Here is a 9,951-nt window from a genome sequence, read left to right as displayed (position 1 = left end):
TCGAGAAAAGTAAGATAGGATAAGTGAGGCAAGTGTATTTTTCTTTCATACTATAGGACCGTACATGTGAATTGTTAACAAACATACCCATTCATAATATATAATGAATGTAATGATATAATATTATGGATAAAGATTTGTTCGAGACCATGGATTGGTTAAAGTTAGACATTAACACCGTTGGATGCCAACTCAGTGGTCTAGAGATTAAGCGTTTGCGCGCGAGACTGAAAGTCCTGGGTTCGAGTCTCGCCGCTGAGGAATCTCATTAGGAAGAAATGGCCATCCAGTGTCTCTAGGTTCTCCATAGTGATCAAGCTTAGACTGACTCCCGCATTCAATTTTGAAAATATAGCCATCAATGAAAAAAGGCGGTATAAAAAGTGGTAATGTTTCAATATCCTTATCTATATGTTTTTTCTTAGATTACTCGTTGTATACGTATTTTGTAGCTTATGAATTAACAATTAACAATATTATCAGAAGGGGGGTTTGTGGAGATTTTAGTAATTTTATATAGTTGAAGTCATGAGTCAATTGAAGTTAGACCACCATGGAAAACGTGGAAGCACTGGACGGTCGTTTCGTCCCATTGTGGGACTCCTCAGAAGTGCGCATCCACGATCCCTCCCCACGAGATTCGAACACAGGACCTATCAGTTTCGCGCCAGTACTTCCAGGTTTTCCATGGTGGCCTAGCTTCAATTGACTCATGAATTTAACTATTAAAATATCCTAAGATTGAGAAAAAACCACTGAATATAAAATATCTAGTGTTACATAATGTTAAGACTATGATAGATCGAATCACTCTCCGTAAATGCGATCGTTGACGATTTCATGCATAAATTTAATTTAAGGTCATAAAATGTATGATCGTATGACTTTCGACCATCATTTCGTTGAATAGTGATAATTCATGTGTGATTATTGTGTTTTTTTCTAAGTGTATAATTGAATTATTGACTACTTTAACTCAATAAAATTCACTGTAAGTAAAATTTGTCTCGCTTTAACATCGTAGCAAACTGGATAACAATGAAAGCTGAAAGAAAGTTACAAATTACAAAGCAGTCCCTAATCATGAACTAATGTACTCAACACTCTTGTAATTCTATCACTCAAGCGATGAACAGCTGCCAATCATAGGTAGATCACTACTGAGACGATACAGTTGTCCAGGGCTGCATAGGTGAGCATTTGACAACAAAGAAAATTCTTCTCAACAATTACAAAAGTTCTGAAAACAATATGAAAGTATTACTGTCACGCGTTTTATGTGATGAAAGTTAGAATCTAACCAGTATTAACAAAGTTGCACAGTGATTGTGTTTGGCTATTTCAAAATTCACCCATTAAACTTTTATAATTTCACTGTGGCTGTGAAAAATTGTATTAGGGTCAACTTCAGAGTAAATCAAACCAGGAGATCACTAGTTAGCTAATGATCGTCAGAATTCATAGCTTTTAACTGTCAGAGACAATGCCAGATACATAAGTTCTGTACCTTACTAACTGACAATTGTTTGCTCGAATTTGTTGTTCAGTAAATTGCATTATTCTATCCGGGTTTTTCTATTTTAAAAATCAGTGGTGAAAGTTGTAGAGAATTCTGAGTCCTAGTAAATTGCTCGACTAGATCAGTCGAAAAGAATAATTGAAGTTCGCTCAAAATACCGATGGTAGTTCTCTCGATTCATAATGACTCGGTTCTACTACTAAACTTGTACGCAGTAAAACCTCAATATAGTCTGTTCATCAAATGGAGATTTATATACATAATATGTATCTTATAACCTTCTCTGAATTTCTAATTACTGTACAAACTACACATGTGTCCATAGAGTACATTTATAACAATTCACTACGTCGAATTTAATATTTACTTGTTAATATAAACAAACTCTTTTAGAGGCAGTACGTTTGACACATATTCTTCTCCATTATGCAAAATATTCCTAAAATTTCCCAGAAGTCAGGATCTTCTGTTGTCATATCATTCGCTTGTTATCCTTGGTCAGGTCACAACTTTTTTCAACATCGAATGTTTTGTCAGAAACATGTGTTCAGACAATATTTCTAAATTCAATTCATCAACAATCATCCGAACAGGGAATCATCAGTCTGAAAGAAGAAGATACCACATATTCCTAATGTCTTCGTCAACCCAATAGTCATATGGCAATCCTAATATTGCATCATCCTGATAGTTTTTACGAACGTCACTTAAGGTGATTCATCGTCTATCAAAGAGCTGTTTAGTCATGTTCATAACCTACACTTTTAATAGGTCAGTTTCGAATATCTACTGAACAGATCATTTGTATTTTATCTTACCACATACAGACTTTACCTCAGTTATTTAGTAACTAACGATGAAGCAAATCTCAATCTCACTAATAATAATAATGTGCCTAAATTCTGAAAAAATAAAGGTCATTATCAACTTTTTAAGTCCACTAAGTAACCAAAACATCTTCTGTAAGTAATCAAAGTAAAATAACACTCGCTTGAACTACGTACAAACAAATAATCAACTGAGGAATATGTACATAACTCAAGAAACTGTTTTGTTTTCTTGATGCTGATGGTAATAATCTTAAATTATACCAAATAAATAGAAATAAACTTTTACATTTATTCCTAGATGAAAGAAAACGACCACTGGTTTGTTATTTTCTTCAATACTGTGGATAACCCTATCCTATCAACGAGTTAAACCAGCACTGAGTGTCCAGTAATAGCGGATGTTTTCGAAAGGAATATGAGACTCAGGCACTTGACAACATGGGACCAAGTCAGATATGCTATCGATCTATTGTAGAAGGTTTTTCATTTAAAATATACCATATAACATTATTAGATGAGCTGGGCGCATTATGTCTTGGGTGAAAGCAGCTTAATACTGAAAATCCGGAAATCCGTTATCTTATAATGCATGAAAACAAAAGCTTCTAAGATATCTTTTTTCTGTACGCAAGCAAACTGATTTGAATCAATATACTCATTAAAAGCAGGTTGATATGGGAGTCGCTGCAGTTCCCCTGTCGTTTTTATTGATGGCTAAGTTATTACAAAGGATCCATATAACTACTATCGTACGTGTATTGTATAAACGAAATGAATTAGTGATATGTTAGGGTTAGTGGGAATATGATAAATATGATAAATCAATATCACATCCTCGTGATTCCTCCCGTTCTGCATAGATTCTAAGCTCACAACTTCAGCTTTCTGGAGCTACATAAGCTGTAATGCATACAAAATCTCATGCTGATTGTTTTCTATTTGTGACGCTTGAGCATACTGACCGAAATGAGTGAGAAGTTCTATTGACTAAACTGATCTGCTTCATTACATACTTTAATCACTATAATTATATCGACTGAACTGAATTATACGATAACCAAGAATACTAAACTATTCAGGTGTCATAATTATTGTTTCATTCGCACAAGCATTTTACTCAAAATAGTTAAATGTAAATAATTGAGCTTATAAACCCAAAACACGAACTGTACGCCATTAAGACTCACCTATCAGAGGACAAACGATTGATTTGTTGTTCTTCAAAATTGCATGAAGCTAAGAAGGTTCTCATACGTTTTCTGATATGCAATTTATGCCTTCTGTCAATTAATTGAAAGGTTCAAACCTTCCTAATAATCAATTCTATGCCGGTGAATTTCTGAATATGGAAGATTACGTGGAGAAACAATTTACTAGTTGACGATAACTGTGTTTTATATTGACTACTGCCACTTTTATTCATCTAATGAATCATCTAAATATAAGCCTAACTACTGTACAGTTTTTTGCATTATAAATCTTGTTAGTATGTATAATTATAGTCTAGTTCGGTACTAATACTACTATGATAATAGACGTAATCCGGAAACGGTAAATTTGTCATATAATTACCTAATCTGTAAGATCTTACGTGAAAGTCTCATCACTATCTACACAGACTCATCGTATCGTGACAATTAACAATGATACTTAGTACTTCTGAAGAACATATTTATGCTGTGGATAGAATAATACATTTAATGTGAATGATAATAAGTTATACATAATGAGCACATCTGCAAGACTGAGCCATGCCATCCGATTGAATATCTCCACGTCCATCACTGCCGACCTTCTCCAAGTGTTACATGTCAAATATACATCTTATCAGTCATTATATGCTTGGGAAACAATGCCACTACAAATATTCATCCGAATATACAGTCATAGTAAAGAAACTTCTGTATACAACTCAACATTCTGGCAAAACGTCTAGACTGATGCAGTACTACAAGTTTCGTAACGAACCCTCTACTTATAAAGCAAACATTTAGTAGTTTTTTTTATTTTCACAAACAGTTACCCGTTATGATTATCGGTATATCTATCCATGAAACTACGAAGACGAAAATAAAAATTGGGCAAAAGTTTATTGATGGATCATTACTACTGGTATAGAAACAAGCAACATTTGATGCAGAAAAATCAGTTCCGAGTTGGATATGTAGTTAAGTTAAAAATACTACTACGAAGAACTTCTTATAGTAAACAATCCCTGTCACATCTCGAAACTTTTTGTATTCCGGTCCATATTTTCTATTGTAAAGATTACTACACCAAGACAAACGTTAAAGAAACTACTGTCTTACCTACTTATTGATGATTTTTAAGTAAAAGTTAGCTTCGTTGAGTCTGTACATACAGTTTGCTTAGTCTGGATACTGAGATTGTTATTATAGGTGTGTGTTATCTACCTTCCATCGACTGTAATGTTTAAAAATATGATGAGCTATACAGTTTATATTTCTCAATTGATCGAGCTTACGTGTAAGAGTTCGTCTTCTTATATATGCCAGTAGCATATGACGGCAAGGACACCGGCATATCACAATTTATCAACAATTCAGGTTACACCTGATCGCAATTCCTTTTTGCTTCCAGAAAAACAGAGCAGGACGCCCTCAGCGAAAATTATCCCCTAGATTTACCAAAACCGGACAAAATCTTCCCTAAAATAGGGAGATTTGGAAGTTACGAAGCAGCAATCGGTCCAACATGTGCACTACAAGACACAAAGAGCCAAATCAATGTTCATCGCAATGATTTTGTGGTTTTGATGTAGCAAAAGACCACTTATATATGAGAAAACTTGATATTCGTGCAACCCAACGGACAACCAACAGACCCTCAGCAATTGAAATACAGAATGACCTCCTCTTGTCAAGCTGTTCAAGGTCATTGAACGGAACGGCGGACGGCTTTGAAAGGATCTGCCTTTTTTACCGTGCCAAATACTATCACTCCAAAACTATAAGCTCGGAAAAAATTTAAGTACGATTATATTAAGACCCTTTTTAAATGTAAAGGTTTGGGTTTACTTGTTGTTGAGATTAAGGACTGCAACTGATCATTCTGAATCGGCAAATTTACTTTCTGAGACAATTAGCAGGATGTTTTTTCTAGTTAAAATTTATAATAAAATTAGATGGTGGCTGGCTGAAGAATTAATAGTAAACGTGTCGTCCTATTTGAGAAATTTCCTTTGCAAACATCCACTTCCTAGTGATGATGTTCACACAGGGATTAGAACTCCGTATCTCTCACAGCAAACATTAAAATACTCTCTACAGAGTTACCAATTCCATACGGACACAAGTTGTTTCACTAGGTATACGTTTACATGTACGATGGTTTGAATCTCCCCTATGTTGATATTTTAACTGATCGGTATCTGTTGACATATGTTTATTCGGACAGACTGCATCTGTATATCTTAAAGTTATTTATCTTTTCACTAAAACTTCATCTTTTTTTCAAAAGATTACAGTCAAGTATGGGATGTTAAAAACATTTAAAATGTGTTTTATAACTGAATGTTGGTTTGAGCGCCTTTACAAACTATTTGAATTCTCAGTTGTTTCTAGAAATTTATACTTCTGTGTTTGTATGAAAGCAATAAAATCTTCAGGAATTTCTATTCTACATTACAATGAATAGGAATGAAACTGTACATAATGGTGAAAAGGAAATTGTTTGTGAAATAATCTCATCGATTGAAATTTAGAGATGAATCCAACGTTGAGTTCAACATTTTGATTCAAGATTTTTAAGGAAGATAATCAAACATCAAAAGTTCCGATAATCGTTCTAGGCATAATTTCTTTATTGTTGTCTTCTACTAACTCGACCCCTTACTGCTGTCAAAATACTCGTTCAAATTAAGATAGAAGCTATTACGATATATATAGTACTAAGTTCATAAATCAATGAATATTTGAGATTGTAGAGATTACTGTATCTCTTAGTTTCACTATCGATCCGCAACTCATCATGTTATTGGGAAGCGTTTATCAGCTAAGCTATTTCCACTGATAATATAACTATAGTCACTTTATGATAATATAACCCAAAAAATTAATAGTTATGAAATTAATTTACTCATGCTCAGTTTAATCAACTTCAAGTTACATTACTTTTTGTAAAGACCTTCAACCGAAATAGATGTAGCTACGTATCAACTTACTAAAAATAGGGTATTTCAACTATTAAACACACGCTTCACAATTAGCAAGTATATCGTATACATTAAATTGAATGTCTTCGATTATGTGATCCAACTAATATAACTCTTGTTTAACTTCATCAATAAATAATGAATTGAATAAGTGTGTATGGGAGAACATACCTTATGGTACCTTAGAGTACATTGTACACTTCTTACATATTTGTCATTCTTACAAACCTCAAACTGATAATATGATTGATATAAATAGAATATGACCAATGTGAAACTGTTTACCTAATGAACATTATCATTTCTGAATTATTTCAGTATAATTAAATTGTGATAAATAGAGTCTGATGGAAACATGATGGATAATTACTTTACATAACAACTTATAGATTGATTAGCCTTAGGGTATCAATCATCCCAGTTAGAAATCAGCTAAAAATATCCATCACTTGGGTTTTATTTTTATTAAATTATTGAAGTTGGAAAGTTTCCTAAAAAAAAAGGGGGAGAAATGCTACTCTCATAACAAACAATAAAACCTTAATATGCAATAAATTAAAACTGACATTTGGATGAGACTATAATTTATGGACAACCTTTGAGCAAGGCTAGACTGACTTTGAGAGTGTCCACTTAATAACTAGGGCTAAATGAAGGTTATAAACCTGTGTGAGGAATTAGAATTATGATTTATAGTTGATGATTAAGATAAAGAATTCGATTTAGGGTTTTCATCACGAATTGACATAAGCTATAATGCCAAATTGCTATTTAGACAAATGGATGAATGAACTTCGCGCCAAAATCCCAGACCTGTTATCTTATAAGTGATTGTTTCGTCCATAAATAATAGTCTCGTTATAATTCATAACTACATGTCGTTCGATAGTTTTTTGAGTAGGAACACCAGCATCAATCAATTTGATGTATGTAACACATTAACTATCCAATACTATCAATTATGCCTGTCTTACTTTCAGCATGAGTAAATTTCATTAGATATGAATTCCTCTTAGAAATTTAAGATTAAATTTTAATTCATGTTTTGATTCAATAATCAATTAACTAAGTTACTTACTTACTTACGCCTGTTACCCCTCGTGGAGAAGCATAGGCCGCCGACCAGCATACTCCATCCAACCCTGTCTTGGGCTAATTAACTAGGTAAGAGAGAAAAAATTACATTAACCGATTCTTTAAAAATTACATCAGTCTGATGGTGCTTATACTCGTATTGGTGATGTTAGTCAGAATTATCTTAATGTTGACAAAAGTGTAAGTATATGGAGTTTCTGCAGTTATCTCTTGAAATTTCTTTGAACTTGGTCACTATTTTGTGTATTCGATAAGATTATCCAAATGGCATTAGCATGTAAATAATATTTATCCAACACAATGCACATCCGAAATGTAAACAAAGTGTGCTCAGTATGCACATATGCTAATAAGTGAGTGACCAATTGCAGTCCGAAACATCAATGGGAAGATTCAAACAAACAATACTAAGTGAATTTAAACTTTACACCATTACACAAGCAAGTGGCTATCAGGACTAAGTAGCTGAGTGGATAACGCGATGGCGTTTGAAGCGAAAGGTACTGGGTTCGAGTCCCAGAGTGAACATCAACTCTGAGATGCAGGTACGTCCAGCTGGTGAGTCATAAATAGGACTTGACGCGTGTCAAACTGGATTCCACTGCTAGCCACTATCCATCTTTGTTTATAAAGTGTGCTCAATACGTTTTCATGATGTTATCAGTTTAGGTTATCTTTATAGAAACTGTTTTTTATCGGTTGAACTGATTTAATTTGGGGGTGCTCGTAAAACACTTATGTTCTACAAAATCAGTTGCGAGCTCATGGCGATACCGATTGTTGATTTTAGCTTATAAACTCATTGGTAAATGCTAACTCTCAAAAATGTCACCACCAGGCCAACAACCAATGTAATAGCACTAAGTCATAACGTTTGGTATTAAAAAAAGCGTCATTACACAATAATGAGGGCTTCTAAAATCGCTAGAGAATCCTAACTACAACACGAAACTGAGAAAAATGAACAGCAAACGAGACAAGTCATGAATCATGCTATAAAAATATGACAGAACTGAAAAATCCCAAAATCATTAAGTTCAAAGTGTAAAGTTGATACTTTTCGGGAACGAAACGTCACTGCATAAACGTTATTGTTTCGTCTACAAAGTAGGGATTGCCCGTGAATCATGGTTCTGTATTGTTTATCTGCTGTCCGAAACTATGAATATTGGAGTTCAGTGACAGAATTTAATGAGAAGAATACGTTAAAAGTCTCTCCGACAACTTCCTTTTATTTACTTCAGAATTCAGTGAATGATGTTTAAAAGAAGTTATTTAGTATATGATTATTGGAAAATATCTCCTTTCAGTGACATGACCGATTTTTAATTGAACTGCGCTAAATGTTTACACAGAATCTCCTAATTGTTGCCATTATACTAGTCATATTTTGTGATTGCTGAAATCTTCAGTTTATTATTGAAATGGAGGTTTATGGGGGTAAGCTTCATTCGTAAATCGCTATGAGATAGAGTCAAGGAAGGACTAAATTCATGCTTCATCCGATTTCCCTTTTCTTAATTAGAACACACTTATGGTCGAACACAGGAGAATCAGACCCAAGATTTTTATATTTTGAAGCTAGCAAGTGATGGGTGTGGTGTGTTTAGAAATAACAGCGTTTTTGCTAACGTTATTTGTCGAATACAAACAAAACATCCCGGTGGAATGAACCGTGTTTCTGGTCAGAGTCTCAGTTCACATTTCTTTGACTGGTATACATGTACATATATCCATTATTTCTCTTCATTAATATTCCATTTTAATATTAAACGTTACAACATATTTAAATTTTATGGTTTATATCAGGAGTATCGTCAATCAATGCCTGTCTCAAGTCCGGATAAAGGAGGAGAGTTGGGCATGGGGTTAGCGACCACATCCCGTAGAAAATCAACCCGCTAAAAGAACGCTAACCAAAAAATATCAACTGGTGATATACTCTATTAATCTAATGAAAGTGTATCATTGTTATTCTCTCATTTAATTTTCTTTTTCTAGGAAACAAGCACATTTTTACTGAGTTCACAATATTAGTGAAAATGTATACTTCATTCTCTTGATAAATGAATGATCTCACATTTAATCCTTTTAAATGTCAAATTATTAACTTTAACCTGAGACATGAACAGCACTTAAACACTCTGTTGGAATCTTATAATCTCATACTATTGTCGATTGTTTGATAAAAACAACGTCAATGATCATTTATCTTAATGTACGTTATTCCTCTGTTCTCTCTTCATCTCCCCATATTTTATTGATATTGAAGAAAGTTTTCCATTTGACTTATTACATAAAGAGGCTTCATGCTTTTGACATTACTCAACATT

General features: G+C 33.6%; 1 non-coding gene across 1 annotated transcript; it reads left to right on the top strand.

Moving 5' to 3' along the window:
* The first annotated feature begins 8,073 nt into the window (after positions 1-8,073).
* Positions 8,074-8,145, top strand: Smp_tRNA_02172_Pseudo_TTG.1.1. Its single transcript has one exon. It is a non-coding gene (tRNA).
* The last annotated feature ends 1,806 nt before the right edge of the window (positions 8,146-9,951 follow it).

The sequence above is a fragment of the Schistosoma mansoni genome, chromosome 5, assembly GCF_000237925.1.
Source record: "Schistosoma mansoni strain Puerto Rico chromosome 5, complete genome".
NCBI lineage: Eukaryota > Metazoa > Platyhelminthes > Trematoda > Strigeidida > Schistosomatidae > Schistosoma > Schistosoma mansoni.
Note: the sequence above shows the minus strand (reverse complement) of the source record. Positions and strands in the feature narration are given on the sequence as shown.